At 48.2% G+C, this 17,715-nt stretch overlaps 1 pseudogene; it reads left to right on the top strand.

Moving 5' to 3' along the window:
• Positions 1-17,715, top strand: part of LOC125128424 (serine/threonine-protein phosphatase 4 regulatory subunit 1-like) — a 65,434-nt pseudogene that overhangs the window by 20,611 nt on the left and 27,108 nt on the right.

Here is a 17,715-nt window from a genome sequence, read left to right as displayed (position 1 = left end):
CCTTAACCCACTGAGTGAGGCCAGGGATTGAACCCACAACCTCATGGTTCCTAGTCAGATTTGTTAACCACTGAGGCATGACGGGAACTCCTCCCAATGTAGTTCTTACCACAGCCACAGCAGTGACAGAGAGGCTCTAAAGCTAGGTAACCATGAGGAAACTCCCATGAGAGCTTTCTTGATGATACCAATCAACCCTGCTTAATCTGCCAGACTTGGTTTCGGTCAGGCCTCCATGTCCTGGTGCTGTCCTGAAAAGCGAGGCTCATCTGGAAAGTCAAAAAGCCTATTTCATGAGGTTTCTGGAGTGAAAAAAAGCACAGGGATTAGCACAGCTGCCCACCATAATGCCACCCAAGTGCCCCATTCAATCATCTGCACCAACCTGTCTCTCCACCTACCTAAACCCCTGACAGTCAGGGGTTTCTAAAATGGCCAGCTCATGATTCACACAGACACTGTGTGTGCCTTGGCTCCTGCTTCTGGGGGAACACAAGGCATTCTGAAACCCAGTGAATCCCTCAAGCATTTTAAACACACTGCCACTCAACCAGGCTGCCAATCCACATCAAATACCGAAGGGACACTTGTGTCCTCTGCCTGAAATGAGGCATCTTGGAGCAGAGTCCCAGGTGCCCTAATTTAAACTTATCCCCTCACCCTAACCTTAACCATAACCCTAACCCCTACCCCTAACATGAATCCTAACCCTAGCCCTAACTCCTAACCCTTAACCTCTAACCCCTAACCTCTAACCCTAACTAAAGCCCTGTACTGGCTCCAACTATACTCCTGCACTGTCTCCTTCTAGAGCCCCTTACACTGTCCCTAACAAGAGCCCTCCTCTGTCCCTAACTACAACCCTGCATTATCCCTAAGTAGAGTCCTGATCTGTCCCTAACAGAGCTCTGCCCTTCCCCTAATTGCAGCCTTGCCCTGACCCCTACATTAACCCTTATCTGTCTCTAACTAGAGCCTTGCCCTGTTCCTCAGTAGAGCCCTGCTCCATCCCTAACTGCAGCCCTAACTCTCCCTAACTAGAGTCCTGCTCTGTCCCTAACTAGAGCCCTGCACACTCTCCCAAAGGAGCCCTACTCTGCTGCTAACTAAAGTCATACACCATTTCTAACTAGAGCCCAGCTCTGTCCCTAACTTGGATAGGCGCTCTCTATCACTAGAGCCCTGCTTTGTTCCTAACTTGGGCCCTGATGAGTCCCAAACTAGGGCTTTCACCATCTCTAACCAGGCCCAAGCTCTGTCCCTAACGAGGGTACAGCTCTGCCATAACTACGGTCCTGCACTGGCCCTAAGCAGGGCCCTGTGCTGTCCCTAACCATATGCCTTCTCCACATAAAACTCTGTGCTATCCACACTTAGAGCCCAGCACTGTTGGTAACTAGGACCCTGCACTGTCTCTACCTAGATCACTGCTCTGTCCCTAACTAGAGCCCTGCAGTGTCCATAAATAAAGCCTTCTTCTGTCCCTAACTGCAGTCCTGCACTGCCTTTAACTAAGACCCTACACTGTCCCCAAGTAGATCCCTGATCTTCCCCTAAATAGGGCCTCCGTGGTCTCTAACTAGAGCCCTGTTCCATGCATAACTGAAGTCCTGCGCTGTCCCTAATTAAAGCCCTGCCCTGTGCCTACTTACAGCCGTGCTTTTCACTAATGAAAGCCCCATGCTGACTCTAACTGAGGCCCTGCCCTTGCCCCTAACTAGAGCTCTGGACTGCCCCTACCTAGAGCCCTGGTTGATGCCTCCCTAGAGCCCCATGCTCTCCCAAACTAGAGCCTGAGGCCATTCCTAATTCGAGACATGCATCCCACCAACTAGAGTCAGGCACCATCTCTACCTAGGGCCCTGCCCTGTCCTGAACTAGAATCCAGGCTGTGCCTGACCAGAATGTTGCCCTCTCCCTACCAAGGGCCCTCTTCTCTACCTAACTAGAGTCCTACACTGTCGCTAAGTAGAACAATGATGCGCTCACCCTCACCAGGGCACCAGGCTGTCCCTGATGGAACCTGAGACCCTACACAGACTCTGAGGCCCTTTGCCATCCCTCCCTGGAATCTAGAGCTGTACCTGACTAGACATCTTACACTCGAACTCAAGCTCTGCACGGTCCCTAACTGCACCCCAGCTCTGCTCCTTCTGAGGGCCCTGTCCTGTCTCAAACTGGAACCCAGCTGTATCCATGCCTAGAAGACTCCTCTGTTCCTAAGGCCCTTCTCTGTCCTCTCTAGAACCCTGCACTGTCTCTGACACAAGCCCTGCTTTGTCCCTACCTGTGGCTCTAAGTTGTCCCAAACTAGGGCCCTGCACTCTCTCTAACTAGAGCCCTGCTCTGTCCCTACCTGGAATCCTGTTGTGTCCCCAACTAGGGCCATGTCCTGTCCCTAAATAATGACATTTTCATTCTCTTATTAAAACTCTGTGGTCTCCTTACTTAGAGCTCAGCACTGTCCCCAACTAGGACCCCGTATGTCTCTGGATATAGCCCTGCTCTGTCCCTAACTGGGCCCTGCTCTGTCCCTAAATCTAACCCTGGGCTGTTCCAAACTAGGGATCTGTACTCTCTCTAACTAGGGCCCCATAGTATCCATAAGAAAAACCTGTCTCTATCCCTAGCTAAATCTCTACCCTGTCCCTAATTAAAACCCTGCTCTGTCCCTAACTAAAACCCTGTATTGATTCTAACTGCGGCCCTGCACTTATCCCCACTTAGAGCTCAGACCTGTCCCTAACTAGGGCCCTGTGATCTCCCCAAATAGGGCCACATGCCTCCCTAATGAGAGCCCTGCACTCTTCCTAACCAGAGCCTGGCACTGTCTCTAACTAGAGCCCTACTCTGTCCCTAAATTAATCCCTCTGTTGTCCCAAACTGGAGGCCTGCGATGTCTCTAAGACCCTATATTGTCCCTAACTAAATCTCTGATTTTTCCCTAAATAGGGCCCTGCACTAACTCTCATTTTAACCCATACACTAAACTTATCCACCATTATCATACTACCTTTAGCCCTTAACCTAAACCATAGCCTACCTGATATGTAACCCATACATTAAGCCTTACATTAACCTTACCCCTTACCTTAACCCAAAACCCAAGTGGATCCCTATGTCTTAAACCAGAACCTAAGAGTTCCCATCGTGGTACAGCAGAAACAAATCCAACGAGGAGCCATAAGGGTTCCATCCTTGGTCTTGCTCTGTGGGTTAAGGATCTGGCATTGCATGAGCGGGGTGTAGGTTGCAGACGTGGCTCAGATCTGGCATTGCTGTGGCTGTGGTGTAGGCCAGTGGCTACAGCTCTGATTAGACCTCTAGCCTGGGAACCACCATATGCCATGGGTGCAGCCCTAAAAAGACAAAAAGACCAAAAAAAATTTTTTAAATGAATCCAGAAACTGAATACTAACCCAAATCCTAACTCCTAATATGTAACCCCTAATCCATAAACCATAACCAACCCCAACCCTAAGATGACAAAGAATAGAACAGAGATTGAAGTGTCACTCATATCCAGAACAGAGACTAAGTGTTTGGAAACACACAGAACACCAAGGAAATTTCTTACCATGTGCTGATCTCTAGATGACTTACCATCACGTCCAATCCCCTTGCCAGGAACTTGTCCAACCAGATGGTCAATACTTCATCTCACCCACTATTACAGGATCAGCTTGATTCAGAAGACCAACCTCTCAGTCCAGTCCTCTCAATAGACATATCACTCCAACCAGATGACCAGATTCCTTTCCCTTAATCAGAAGCCCACCTCTATAACCAAACTTGGCTTTATTGGCTTGAGTGGGGTCAGCACCCCATGTAATTTGGTTCCTCAACACGAACCCAATCCAGAGCAAGCATCCTTGTTTTAGATGTGCCAGGGTGGAGGAAGGGTCTTTTCCTGGGGAGCATTTCAAATAACTCTTGGCTGATTTTTGATCTCAGAATGAATTCAGAAGCCCTCACTGGCCCAGAGGTCAAGGACTGGGGAAACTTCCATTATTTAACCAGTTTCATTGATTCCAGGTCAGTGAGCAAGGACTGGCTGAGTTACTGGATGGAACAGCAGAGCCAAGGCCGGCCTCCTACCTGTCTCACCAAATTTTGTTACAGAGTTACATCATGCAGACCTCCGAGGATGGACACATGTAACTTAATTTGGCAACAGAAGCAGTATGTACATGCAAAGTAATCCCTCCAATATTCAAAGGGCATTTTTCACTGAAACAGAACAAGAAATCCTACCACTTGTATGCAACACTAAAGAACGCTGAATACTGTAAGTGGTCCTGAAAAACAAGAACACAGCTGGAGGTATCTCCCTCCCTGACTTTACACTACACTATGAAGTTACTGTCACCAAAACAGTGTGGTATTGGCACAAGAACAGGTACATGGACAAGAGGAACAGAATAGAGAGCACAGAAATAAATCCATTGGTATATCATCAGCTGCCTCATAACAAAGGAGCCAAGAACAGAAACAAGGGAAAGGACAGTCCTTTCAATTAATGGTGCCAGGACACCACACACCAAAGAACCCTGGACACCATAAGCACCACAGAGGAAACAAATTAAAATCCACAATTTTTCACATCAAGGCCTTCCTCTGCTGGATCCTCTGAAAATAGATGCCCCCCCCCCCTCCCATAACACTAAGCCAGATAGACAAATCTCCCAGCACCCCCTTTTCCTCCCACAGTGGGGCCACCTGGTAGATCTTAAAGACATGTGTTTCCTGCCTGCATGGACTCAGCTGAGTGTAGTCCCAAAGCTGAAACCGTGGCAGACCCTGAAGAGACCGAGCTTCTACTGGAACCATGAGGAACAATTTCCTTCATGAGCCACATCCACCCGTGGACCACACATGTACCTCAAGGGTAAGAGAGGTGAGCTTGGTGCCCCCTGCCGGCCAGCTGGGACGTGCAGGCCACAACCTCCCAGTTCAGTGGAGGCCATGCTCTGAGAAGGCAAGACTGCAGAATCCACTACATTTGGAAATTCAAACTGAAAGAGAGCCAAATATCCCATGCCTTCTTCAAAAATACTTAGAGAATAATTAATTAATTGGAAACAATATGCAATCAAGAGAATGCAGACACAAACATTACAACTTACACCAAAATTTACTCAACATTGCCCGTAGGCAACATTGCCCGTAGGCAAAACTCTAAAAACTGTAGATGGGTATCCAGGATCAAATGGTGGAATATGATGTGGAGCTCACCTTCTCCTACAAAGATTTTTAAAAATCTATTCTTAAAATGAATCTCATAAGACGAGATTCTCATATCCAGTGAATGCTGGAAGGAGACCTCAGACTTCCAAAAAGGGCAAAAAAAAAAAAACCCACCACATGACTGAACAGAACAAAAGGAAAAAGAGAGAGAAGAGGGGGGGAAAAGAATTCAGGATGTGACCAACACTCCTGAGAAGTATCTGTGTAAGAGGAAAGGAATCTGCACTGGGAGGCCCCTGAGCACTGAGGAAACTAGCTGGGATGGAGGAAGTTCCTCAAAGCCTCGAAGAAAAGCACAGCAACCGGTCTGAGGAGGGAAAAGCATAGAGCTGAACAGATGATCAGTGCCACTGCCCAGCACACTACATCCTGAGACACTCAGGCAGGGCCTGGGTGCTGAGGTTCAGGCTTTGAAAGTCAGTGCCCGGGAAAGAACTAGGGTTAGCTGTATGAAAACAGTATGGGGCGCACCTAGAGAGTGGTGCCCCATAACTAAGGGAGTGTGGGAGGAGGCCTGGGACCACCACAGAAGCAAGGCACCACTGCTGAGGAGGGTGAGAGGTGGGGGAGCAGGACCACCATAGGAATTTTCTTCTGTATGCACACAGACTCTCAGACAGCAGGGCACCTCTTTCATGGGCTACAGGAGCAGGTGCAAACCTCTGCAGCCAACTCTGACTCCAGAGGTGGGCACAGTCCACCAGCACTGAGGGTCCCATGACCAGGCACTGCCTACTGCCCCAGTCACCCTAGAGGTTGCCACTGCAGAGGACCATGCAACTGAGCACTGCCATTGCACCCACCTTCCTAGGAATGCAGACACTGTAGGAGAAAATGTCCCAATAAAATGTAGAAAGGAGAGACCCCAGCCATGATGACTAAGCAAAGTCTAGCTAACTGCCCCAACCAGTCCTCCCCCATGCATCTGCTTCTGTAAATTTGTTTCCGCATCTACCACCTTGCCTGACGTCACTCCAGTCCAACTAGCCAAGCTTGGACCCGGAAGACGTAGCCCATAAAAGCCTTGTGAAACCCTTCTTCCGGGCTCAGACTCTGGAGAGCGATCTCCTCTGAGCCCGCCGGCATCATAAACCTGAGTTCTCCAACTCTCCGAGTGCTCGCTTGGTTTCTCGCTGGGTAAAAGAGCTGATCCACTGCAGCTGCAAAGCTGCCAGAGCTGGTACGCTACAGCCACGGGGCTGTCGCCAGAGCTCATACACTGCAGCACAGGGCTGCTGGGTATCTTCCATAACACCATGAGTTAGTCACTTTTACCTGCATTTGGGTAAGTTCCTTGGCAAACTTGTCCAGCAGAGGAGGGAGATGCTCCGGTGTAGCAGGAAAAGGGAGGGTGTGCGGATCCTGGAGTGAAAGAGCACAGTGATGAGCACGGCCCAGCCCACCAATATACCATTGCAGGGACACACTGCATTCACAACCCAAAGCCTGGCTTTCCAGAAGCCACACTCCCTGCCAGGCTGATTCTGGAAAATGGCACATCCCACATTCAAGCCTGGTGTTTCTGGGTCCAGGGTTCTGCCTCCAAAGAAGGAAAGGACCCTCAGACCCCAGAGAGCCGGTCAAGCTCTCTGATCTTTGGGCCACCCGACCAGACAGGAATTGAATTAGACTTGTGATGGTAGACCTATGTCCCCTCACTGAGTTGAGGCAAATGGGGCCACAGGCTCAGAGGCACCATGTACACAAACAAGGCTCTGGCCCCCTCCTTGAGGTTCCATCTATCCATCTCCTGCCGTGTATCTGAGCCTGGAGATGCAGGAGAGGAGATGCAGAGGGAGCGGCTCTGCTTGCGCTTTGGCGCCATCTGGCGGACATGCGCCCTCACAGCAACCCTCCACTCTGCCTCCCACAGCAGGACCCTTTTTGGCACTGGTCTTGTGCACCCGCCAGCGTGATTTCCTGGCTCCTCTCCCTCAATGAGCCCTGAAATGCCTGATGGGCAGCCATGATTTTCTTACTCCTCTCGTTCTCAGGCCATGAAATCCATACAGCCTGGGGCTTGATGATCTGAGATTTGGCCTGGGCACCTACCCTTTCTGATGGCAACCACTCTTTGAAGTCAGCTGTGTGGACCCTCCTGTTTGGCAGTAAAACCTCTGGATGCCTGAGTGCCCTAGAAGTGCCCTAGGAGCTCCTAGGGATAGTACCCTGGGAGCAAGACGGAATGTTGTTTCAAGTTGTTATTGCCTGTAATCCTCCCATTGCCATCATCTGGATGTGGAGCTATGGTGACAGTTTCCCTTGAGTCCCTATGACTCTTTTTTTTTTTTAAGGCCACAGCTCTGTCATTTGTATGTCCTTTGGCTAGGGATTGAATTGGATCTTCAGCTGAACCTGACATAGTGTCTGAGAGGACGCAGGTTCAATCCCTGGCCTCGCTCAGTGGGTCAAGTATCCAGCATTGATGTGACTTGTAGCGTAGGTCACAGGTGTAGTTCAGAGCCAGTGTTGCTATGGCTGTGACACAGGCCTGCAGCTACCTCTCCGATTCAACCCCTAGCCTGGGAAGTTCCATATGCTGCAGGTGCAGCTGTAAAAAGAAAAAAATTGCTTCATACAAAGTTATTTTTCTTGCTAATAAATTTACAACAGATGTAACAAGATCTTGTTTAACTTCTACAAAGCCTAGATACAATAAAGTATTATACGTAATGTTGGCGTTCCCTCTGTGGCTCAGTGAGTTAAGAACCTGACTAGTATCTGTGAAGATACAGGTTCCATCCCCGGCCTTGCTCAGTGGGTTAAGGACTCACCGTTGCTGTGGCTGTGGTGTAGGCTGGCAGCTGTAGCTCCGATTTGACCCCTAGCATGGGAATTTCCATATGCCACACCTGCAGCATCCCCCCCCCAAAAAAAGAAGTATGCTTAATCTCAATGGCTTTAAAGACATGTATATATTAATTATAGCAACAAATTTTAATAGCAGGTATTACTTTAACACCGAATATTTCCCAGTTCACATGAACCTAAAATTAATTCTGGCCTGTTATCATCAGTATTTTTGAGCATTTATATAAGCACTTAATTTTTAAGACAATCAAGGAAAGCTCATTGAAAAATTAATTTGGATAATACCATCCAACCTAGCATATCAGAAAACCAGTCTGAAACTTTAATCACTACTTCAGAGTCACAAGCATACTCCTGGTTTACTTTCTGTATTTGGGCTTTCATCTGATGAAGCAAAGCCCTGATATCACCAGATCATATGGTATAAAAGCACAGCATTCTGAGTGAAAGATGTGCAGGTTCCTCCTTGAGAGGCAGTGAGGACATCTGGGGACATTCTATTTTGTAGGATTGCCTTTCTCATCAGGGAGACCTCAGTATTGAACAAGGCAATGCTTCTCTGGCTATCTTTTAAGGCTTGTGGGGTGAACCTGGCCAGAGCTCCTCAGTGGAGAGTGACACTCTCCAGGCCTATGTTGGGAACAAAGAAATTGATCAAGCAATCATACACTCTGAAAACCGACTGAGTCGATCTGGTAGAGAGATGTGGTAGGTTGGTGATTTGGCAAATTGCAGAGTTTCTGTTTATGTCCTTGGGCCCAAGGGAAACCGAGGATGCATCTTCCAATCTACCCCGGAGGGAGCCAGGGCCACAAGTTAGTTCCACAACTCCAGCAGGTCCCATTAGGGGCCCTCCAATAGACCTCGGGTCTCCCTACTCACTTGGTGGCAAAAAAGTCACTGCTTTTTATCATAATTATATGGAGACATTGTTCCCGGGGTCCACCTGAGGAAGTGGATAGAATTTGTCCAATTGCATAGAGTCCAGTTCCTCTGGTCCCCATTTATGGGTGCCTTGTCACTTTATGTCCCAAATTCTGGGGTGAGGCAGGAAAGGCCATCCGCACCTGGTTGAATCCTTCTAAGGCACAGAGGGGGTTCTGTACATATTTTGGTCCCTTTGCTTCTAAATTTTAGGTAGCCATCATATTAAATTGTGTAATAGTATTAAGAAAAAGAAGACATTATGGCCTGGTTCCTTTAAAATGTTATTAATAGGCCATCATGGATAACACTTTTCCCAAAGTTAGAAGAGATCTCAAAAGAAAATACAGATGACTTAAAGGCAAAGAACTTCACATAACTGTTGTCAAAAGTACCATTCCAAGATGACTTTTTTCTCTTAGCAGAGAGAGAAAAGCTAAATTCAAGTTTTGCACCAGCTTGCTTTTAAAATTAATTTAGAGTTCCAGAAGATGTGATATATATACACAATGGAATATTACTCAGCCATCAAAAATAACAAAATACCAGAATTTTTAGCAACATGGATGGACATAGAAACTATCATGCTAAGTGAAGTCAGCCATACAATGAGACACCAACATCAAATGCTTTCACTGACATGTGGAATCTGAAAAATGGACAGACAGAACTTCTTTGCAGAACAGATGATGACTCACAGATATTGAAGAACTTATGGTCCCTGGAGGAGACAGTTTGGGGGGTGGGGGGATGTGCTTGGGCTGTGGGATGGAAATCCTGTGAAATCAGATTGTTATGATCATTATACAACTACAGATGTGATAAATTCATTTGGGTAATAAAAAATAAAATAAAGTTAATTTACAGTTAAATTTACTCTAAACTTTGTCAGTTCCAACCATGCACAAAACTCTTTTCTCAGTGTCCACTTCCCACACATCTTGCATCACTTTCTGTATCCATATTGGTCTGTCCCTTATTTTTCCATCCAGAGCCACAAACTACAAGACAATGTTCCTTTTTTCCCTTGATAAAGTGCAATTCCCTTCCTCACTCCTTCTTCAAAGAAAACACACATGCTACTTTTCTAAAGCAATGATGGACTGTCTTTTATCATTTCTAAAAACATGTTTTCCTTACAGAGAACATCTCAGGGTGACACTGAACACAGTAATCGTCCTAAATACCTTTAGTTTCTGTTTGTAATTGATGTCTCAGAATCTCACTTGACTTCTATTAAACCTAGGTACAATAAGGAATTATACTGTATGCTGATAAGTCTAAAGACATGTCTCAATTAATTAACAAATTTTAGCTTTGATGCTAGATATTAATTTAATACTGAATATTTCTCAGTTCATGTGAACCAAAATGTAATTCCAGCCAGTTACCTTCTATATTTGAGAATTTATGTAAGCGCTTTGTTTCCTTTAAGCCAGTTAGGCAGGGCTCCTTTGCATTTAATTTCTGATGATATCATCCCAAAGGTGAGACGTGATGCACATACACATGGACACAGAGATCTCATAGCTTCATCTTCTAATCTTAGTCACAAGTCAGATATTACAAATAAAACTCACTAGCTTAAAAATAAGTTTTGAAGACTTTTCCCAATTTTTTCTTTTCAGTCTCAGGAATGAGAGAGGGTCTAGGTAAGTGTTCCTGAGAGCCTAGGTCAAGGCAAATGCAAGAAAAGCAGGTTCTCCTAGAAGAACTTATTCTCTCAAGTTCAGAATCCTGAAAAGAGGTTTTCTCAAGCTTGATTTTTTTTTTATTGTACATGCAAAAACCAATTTTCTCTGGACTCTAAACAACGTTGTGGCCATACAGTTAAAGCTTTTTTTTTTCTTCTTAGTCTTAGCCTCTTTCCAGCCAGACAGAATTTGCCAAGAAGGCTCTGTGGTGGAACAGAACCAGACCTTCCTCTTTCACATGGCAGAATGGCCATCACAATGTCAACACAGAACATAACGTACAAATCCCACAAGCATGGTCTTCTTCCTCAGACACTCCCTTACGTGCAAGACTGGAGCCTCTCAGAAGACCCACAGAGACAGAGACCCTTCGGATCCGAGTCCTAATGAACGGAGGAAATGGACATGTCTCGGGTCCTCGAAGGTCTCAAAGGGACAGAAAGAGGGCAGCTCGTGAGAAGGGACCTGGAAAATGTCAGAAAATCTCTTGTCCCTTAGCTGGTCAGGGCACTCTGGCCGGTCATCCTCCTCAGAAGACCAGGGACCAGAGGGTCCTGGTCGTAGCCACTGGGTCGGGTCCATCAGCAGGCGAGGTGGTGCCCAAGTCCCCAAGTGGTTGGGACGTTGGTCAAGAGGAAGAAGGGACATCTGCCAGCGTCGCAAATCCTGAAAAGACTTCTTTCCAAGCTAGCTTTCTCTAATAACTGCATCTTCAATAAAAGAGCCCATTCTGACTGACTCTTAGGGCAAAAGTCCTCCTTTACTACTTTATTAAGAAGATACTTGCAAGTGTAAGTTTCGTACGTACACACAAAAATCTGGCTGAGGTGTTAGTTGGAGGCTGGCTTTCTGGTGCTCCTCATTTTTCTGCTTGAAACTCCATTTCCCATTTTAACCTTGAATTTGGCAGTGATAAAGTTTACCCATGACATCGTGTGGTGGGCCAGTATGCTGCTCGAGAGCTTCATTCTGAAACTGACAGGACTAATGGCTGAACCTAGAACACAGATTGGGACTTGAAACCACGTCCTTGAACTCAAATCCAGCCAAAACCCAGACTGGGACGTCAATCCATGTGCCGGGACTTGAAAACAGCCAAGATCCATATTGGGACTTGAACCCATGTTCTGGGACTCGAACCCAGCCTAAAGCCAGATTGGGACTTAAACCCGGGGTTTTAAATTAGAATTACTCACCCTGTGCCTGGACTCACTGAGGTTCAGGTTCTTTATGCCTCTGCTCAGAAGGAATTCAGTGAGAGACAAAGTGATAGGCAAGAAACAGAGTTATTATGATAGGATGTTTGTGAGAGATGCAAGCGGGAAATAAAGGAAGCTCTGCTCCAAGGATCCAGGGGTCCGCAGTTTTATCTTCCAAGGGAGGTGGGGGTTGGAAAGGCCCGCCTCTCCCTTTCTGGTAGCAGTAGCTCCTCCTTAAGTATCCGGTAAAGGGCATATGCAAATCAGCTGAAGGGCGGTCTTCAAACTCTTGCCCTCGGTCTGAATCCGAATGCGGGGCTCATCCCATCCCCCATCCAATGACCTGAGGCAATTCTCACGCCTCCACTAATCAGGCAAGGCTTTCTTGAACTTACAGCGGTCTCCCAAAATCCCCCAGGTTTCCCTCTTTAGCAATGATCCCCTCGTGGGACTTCTCAACCACCTGTGCCTACTCTACCCCTGGCAATTCCTCTAGGTTTTAGCTTGGCATTGCTTCAGCTCTCTCTCACATGTCTCTCGGGTCTCCCAGTGGCATCTAGGACAACACAGGTGCTCGGATCACTGAATGGCTAGTTCTTACTCACATCCCTGGTTGAGCAGGTGGTAATTAATGAGTAGGTTTCCCTATGGGACCACTGCATGGTGTGGGGGCTCGGCCTCCACCACCCCCATTAAATGTCTCAGTCACCGACCGGGAGGAGCCTTGTCCCTTTTCTTCAGAGCACACGCTCTCAAGTAACACCTTCACCTTTACCCGACACATTATATTAAGGGAGACAAATTGAGGAAAAGCATCAGATCAGCCTGTTTTCGAACCACTCAGTCCAGAACACTCAGTCTCTTTCCTAGGTACCCTCAGATGGACGTACAAGGAATATTGGGGGGGTCTGACAGGTAGACAAAGGAACCACCACGTGTCTGACCTTGGCCTCCAGCCCTGTGGGGACTCAGGAAGCCCCACCACACACCATGTTGTCAGCAGAGCCCAGCCTGGAGCCAGGCCCATGTAGCCTGGACACTCCCATGAGACTCAAAGTGACCTCTGGAGCCAGGAACAGAGGTCCAGCCTCTCTGTGGGCAGGTAAACCTGCATCACATGCCCAGGTGCAATGCCCTTTCCATGAGGTCAGCACAGGCACAGAGGGGCCACCAGGTGCCTGCCACTGTGTCTCATGCAGGGACCACTGACCACACTGTCCTGGTCTGCTCAAAAGAGCAAGGCCAATGAGGGGACACCAGGGCATGGGGACAAATTCAGACCAAGGTTGGGCCAGGTAAGAAAGGGCCCAAAGAGTGAGAACACGGCTGCCAAGGGAATTCCTGGCCTGACTTCTTATCAGGTAACTTGCAGGGTGAGAGCAGGAGCAGACGGATGACTGGAAGCATTTGCCGCTTTGACTTGCACGGCCAAGGGGTCACAGGAACAATTTATAGTGAACATGGGGCAGTGGTACTTGCCAACAGGATGTGCTGTGTCACAGGTAATGAATAGGGCACCGGGCTCATGGGTGCCAGGAACACATTGGAGTTCATTGTCTGGGGACTAACAGCATAGAGGCCCCCTGGTCCTGATAACTATTACACAGTCTATTGACTAGAAAGGGCCTAGAGGACTGAGAAGCAAATGACCACACAGCACAGTCCTGGGTGGGGTCAGTGCACACACAGGAGCAGCTGGAGGGGCCCAGGGTGCATCAGTAATGCTGACAGCCTCACAGGAGGGAGAAAGGGCTGCAAGAGGTGCAGGTGTGAGCCCCGCAGGTGCCACAGCGAAAGGGACATGGTCCAGGTGGTGGGCAGGCCTTGCTGCTCAAGCAGGACAGGGGCCATGGCCCTAAGAAGGTGACCTCACACGTGCTGGTAGGGACCCAGCTGTGCACAGGGGACATACCTGTGTCCAGGTCCATGTGCTGCTACTTTAGGGCTAGACTGCTCAGACCTTGGTGTGACCTCTGCATGACCTCTACAGGCCACCTGAGCTGGAGCATCGTGTCCAGGGTCTTAGACAGGTCATACCCCCAGGGTGCAGGGAGGCCCCCCCAGGAGACCTTGGAGCTGCTTCTGGGGGGGAGGGCTCGACTCCACCCACTGTGGGAGGGTAAGCAGGGCAGGGGGTGTCCACGTGGATGGGCAGTGTTACAAGCTCACCTCAGAAAATTCCTTCCATGGTTCAGCTGTGTTATGGTAAAAATCATGTTTCTACTGTGTGTCTTTTCCCAGTAACAGGAGGTGCTCCCGCCCTACTCTGCAGCCGCACCATGTTCCCACAGCTCCCATGGACTGACTGCGGGGCCGTCTGCTTCACCTGGCAGGTCCCAGCCTCGGGGTGAAAGGAATCAGGACCCGTCCCCTGGCGTCCAGGGCCGTGTAAGACAGTCAGCCTGTGCAGGGCCCCTGCCCCACGGGGCTGGTCACAGCGTGTCTCGAGACATGTTGCTACAATATTTTCTTAGCCTCTTTGCTGAAAACTCTCTCTTGCCCTGCTTTACTTTACCCCATCATCCTGCTTGATAAACAGTCGCAGTGACGGTGAATGACTCAGGCTTAAGAACAAAGACCTAAAGGCATAAGGTCTTTAGGAAATGCACTCTCTGTCCATGGCCAGATGACTGCACTGGGAAGAGGACGTCCATATACACAATGGAAGCATCCTCAGCCACAAAAATGTGCCAAGAAGGAGTTCCCGTCGTGGCGCAGTGGTTAACAAATCTGACTAGGAACCATGAGGTTGCGGGTTCGGTCCCTGCCCTTTCTCCGTGGGTTAACGATCCGGCGTTGCCGTGAGCTGTGGTGTAGGTTGCAGATGCGGCTCGGATCCCGCGTTGCTGTGGCTCTGGCATAGGCCGGTGGCTACAGCTCCAATTAGACCCCTAGCCTGGGAATCTCCATATGCCACGGGAGCGGCCCAAGAAATAGCAAAAAGACAAAAAAAAAAGTGCCAAGAAAATGCCATTGGCAGTCTCAGATTTGGAAAGAAAAACTCTCAAACTAAACAAAATACATCTGAGAGAGAGACACACACTTACCATGGGAAACCCTTTCCCTCTGGAATTTTGCAAATTACGCCAAGGAACCTTCCTCCAGGAAAGAAACTCAAGGACTGCAGCAGAGGTTTTGGTTGCCAGATTGGAGGGCAAGGGTGTGGGAAGGGCTGGGATCGGGAGGCTAACAGATCCAAACCCTTGCCCTTGGAGTGGGTCAGCATAGACATCGTGCCCTTCAGCACAGGGAACGATATCTAGTCACTATTTTTGGAACCAAATGGAATGATATCTAGTCACTATTTTTGGAACCAAATGATCATGTGAGAAAAAAATATGCATATCCATATATGATGGGATTACTTTCTCACGAAAAGGAAATAGAGCCCAACTATCAGGGACGAGCGAAAATAAGAAATCATTTTAAAAGACCGAAAAATCCAGTGGCTCAGCGTTCCCCAGAGAAGGTGGCAGGGTCACGACTGCTGCCCTTCAGGAAAAGAGACAGGCACGAGGACTCCACTGATCCTGTCCAGATACCCTAGCTTAGTGACATCAGACCAGACCTAATTACCCGGCATGGATGAATTTATGACTGTAGAGACATTTCCATTGATTATTGACTTGCCTAGTCTTTTTCCTGCACCCACGTGTGGCAGGCAGATACACTCTGTCCGGGAAATGCATCCACTCCTAGTCTGGACATCCCCAGGCTCACACGACAAACCCAGTGCCACCTGAGGTACTGGATCCAGAGAGCCCTTGGGATTACTTTATCCATTCCCCTGGCTGTTCTGTATGACTGTGTGTGTGTGTGTAGATAAATTGATCTATTTATCTAGAGAGAGAGAGAGAGTCATTGATTTCCTTCCTAAGCTAATTCTTTCCAATTTCCATTTTATTTATCAATTTATTACGGTGCCCCCTGCCACACGGAGATGTCTGGCCAGTGTTTTATCTCCCAACACAGCTTTTGCCCGGACCCCAGCAGTGACCAGGAGAGCCTCTGAAGCCTGGCAGCCACGTGGGAACTCCCTGAGAACTTGCTTGATGAGACCAATTTACCCTGCTTAATTCCTCGGACCTGGTTTTGCTCAGACCTCCAGCCCCTAGTGCCCTACTGACAACATAGGCTAATCTTGAGTACCTTGGGTACCTTTTGCCCAGGAAACACCCGAAAATCCTCTGGTTGCTTGCTGTGCGTTCTGCTCAACACTCCATCAGCCCCAACACTGAGCCCGCAATTTGGAGCCTTGGCGTCTCACCTTAGAGCCTCAGAGGTGCACCTGGGCCAGAAGGGACTCTGGCGCCCTCGTGTGGACACCTGCTCTAACAGCCACTCTCAGATTTTCCTCCTCTCTCTGGCTCCAGCAGTCCCCTGGGCTGCATTGTCTGGGGCCAATGGGCAGGTTGGGACTCCTACGCGTGCTTCCATGAAAGACTAATAAGTGCCCTTCCACGTGGCTCTATCTCTCTCAAAGGATTTCAGAGCACGGAGGACAGCCGGTGCCATGCCTCGCTGTGTAAACCCTCATCTTCTGACCCATCATATCCTGCCAGCCTTTTTCCATTTGGATAGAGCCTAGCTCATGTATTTATGAAGATAGGTGTGTATGGATGGAACGATTATTATTTTTTTCATAATTTTGCCCTGTGACACCTTCCTTCGTATCGTTAAGTCTGGCGTCCATACTTTCTTTTTTATTTTGATTTTTCAGTTCTCTCTTTCCATCTTTCTTTTGAAATATATTGACCCAACATGGAGAGTGCATGATTCGTATCCCCATCGATGTTTGCCAGGGCACGGTGTTCACCAAACCCACCCAAGAGACAAAAGCAGAACTTTTACCCAGGGTTTCAGAAGGGATTTTAAGTGAGAGCTTTCATTGGATCAGTCAATATAGCGGCCCACCTATGCACAACCTACCTATAGGTCATGTCATTACACCAGGTGCATAGAATGAAGAGTAGAGGGTTCCAGGGAAAGAAAAGAATGGAATTTCAGGAGACCTCTTTACAGAAAATACCCAGCGCTTGGCACTGCCGCTCTCCAAAATTTCTCGGTTTTTGCAACTCCTGTGTACAACTCGCAGGCATTCTATGCTCAACCCAAAACCCAGGTCATGCTGGGCTTCCAAAATTAACAGCTCGACCACAGAAAACAAGAAAAAGCAGCAAAAAACCCAACAATCCAGTTCACAAATGGGGAAGAGGCCTGAATACACCTTTCCCGAATCCAGGTAGACAGAGGGCGTCAAGCACCAGACAAATGAATGGCATCACACACTGACGGAGAATTGCAAATCGCCATGGTGCCATTTTTATAGCACCTCCTAGTGACCATCCATAGACAGGGTGTGGGAAAGAAAGCGCCCTCCTATGGTGTGTGTGTGGCCGTCCGATTTGGAAGGTAAGAGGTCCGAACCCTTGCCCTTGGGGTGGGTGAGCAGAGACATCCTGCTCTTTAGCACAGGGAACGATAGCTTGTCACTCTTCTTGGAACCACAAGGAGGCTAATGGGGGAAACACAACATGGACCGACCCGTAGGATGGGATCGCTTTGTTGTCAAAGTGAAATCGAACCGCATATATCAGCGCAATCCACTATATGCCATGATAAAAAAAAAAAAATTAGCGTGTTACCGGAGAAGGTGTCACGGTCGAGACAGCTGCCCCTCAGGAAAAGAGTCAGGCAAACGGGCTCCTTGGATTCCGTCACGATTTACTGGCCCAGCCACATTGGACCAGACCTGCTTCCCTGGAGTGTATGAATTTATGAGTATCAATACTTCGTTATTTCTTAATTTCTTTACCTACCGAGATATTCTCCTGCACCCA

This window comes from Phacochoerus africanus, chromosome 5 (assembly GCF_016906955.1).
Source record: "Phacochoerus africanus isolate WHEZ1 chromosome 5, ROS_Pafr_v1, whole genome shotgun sequence".
Classification (NCBI taxonomy): Eukaryota; Metazoa; Chordata; class Mammalia; order Artiodactyla; family Suidae; genus Phacochoerus; species Phacochoerus africanus.
Note: the sequence above shows the minus strand (reverse complement) of the source record. Positions and strands in the feature narration are given on the sequence as shown.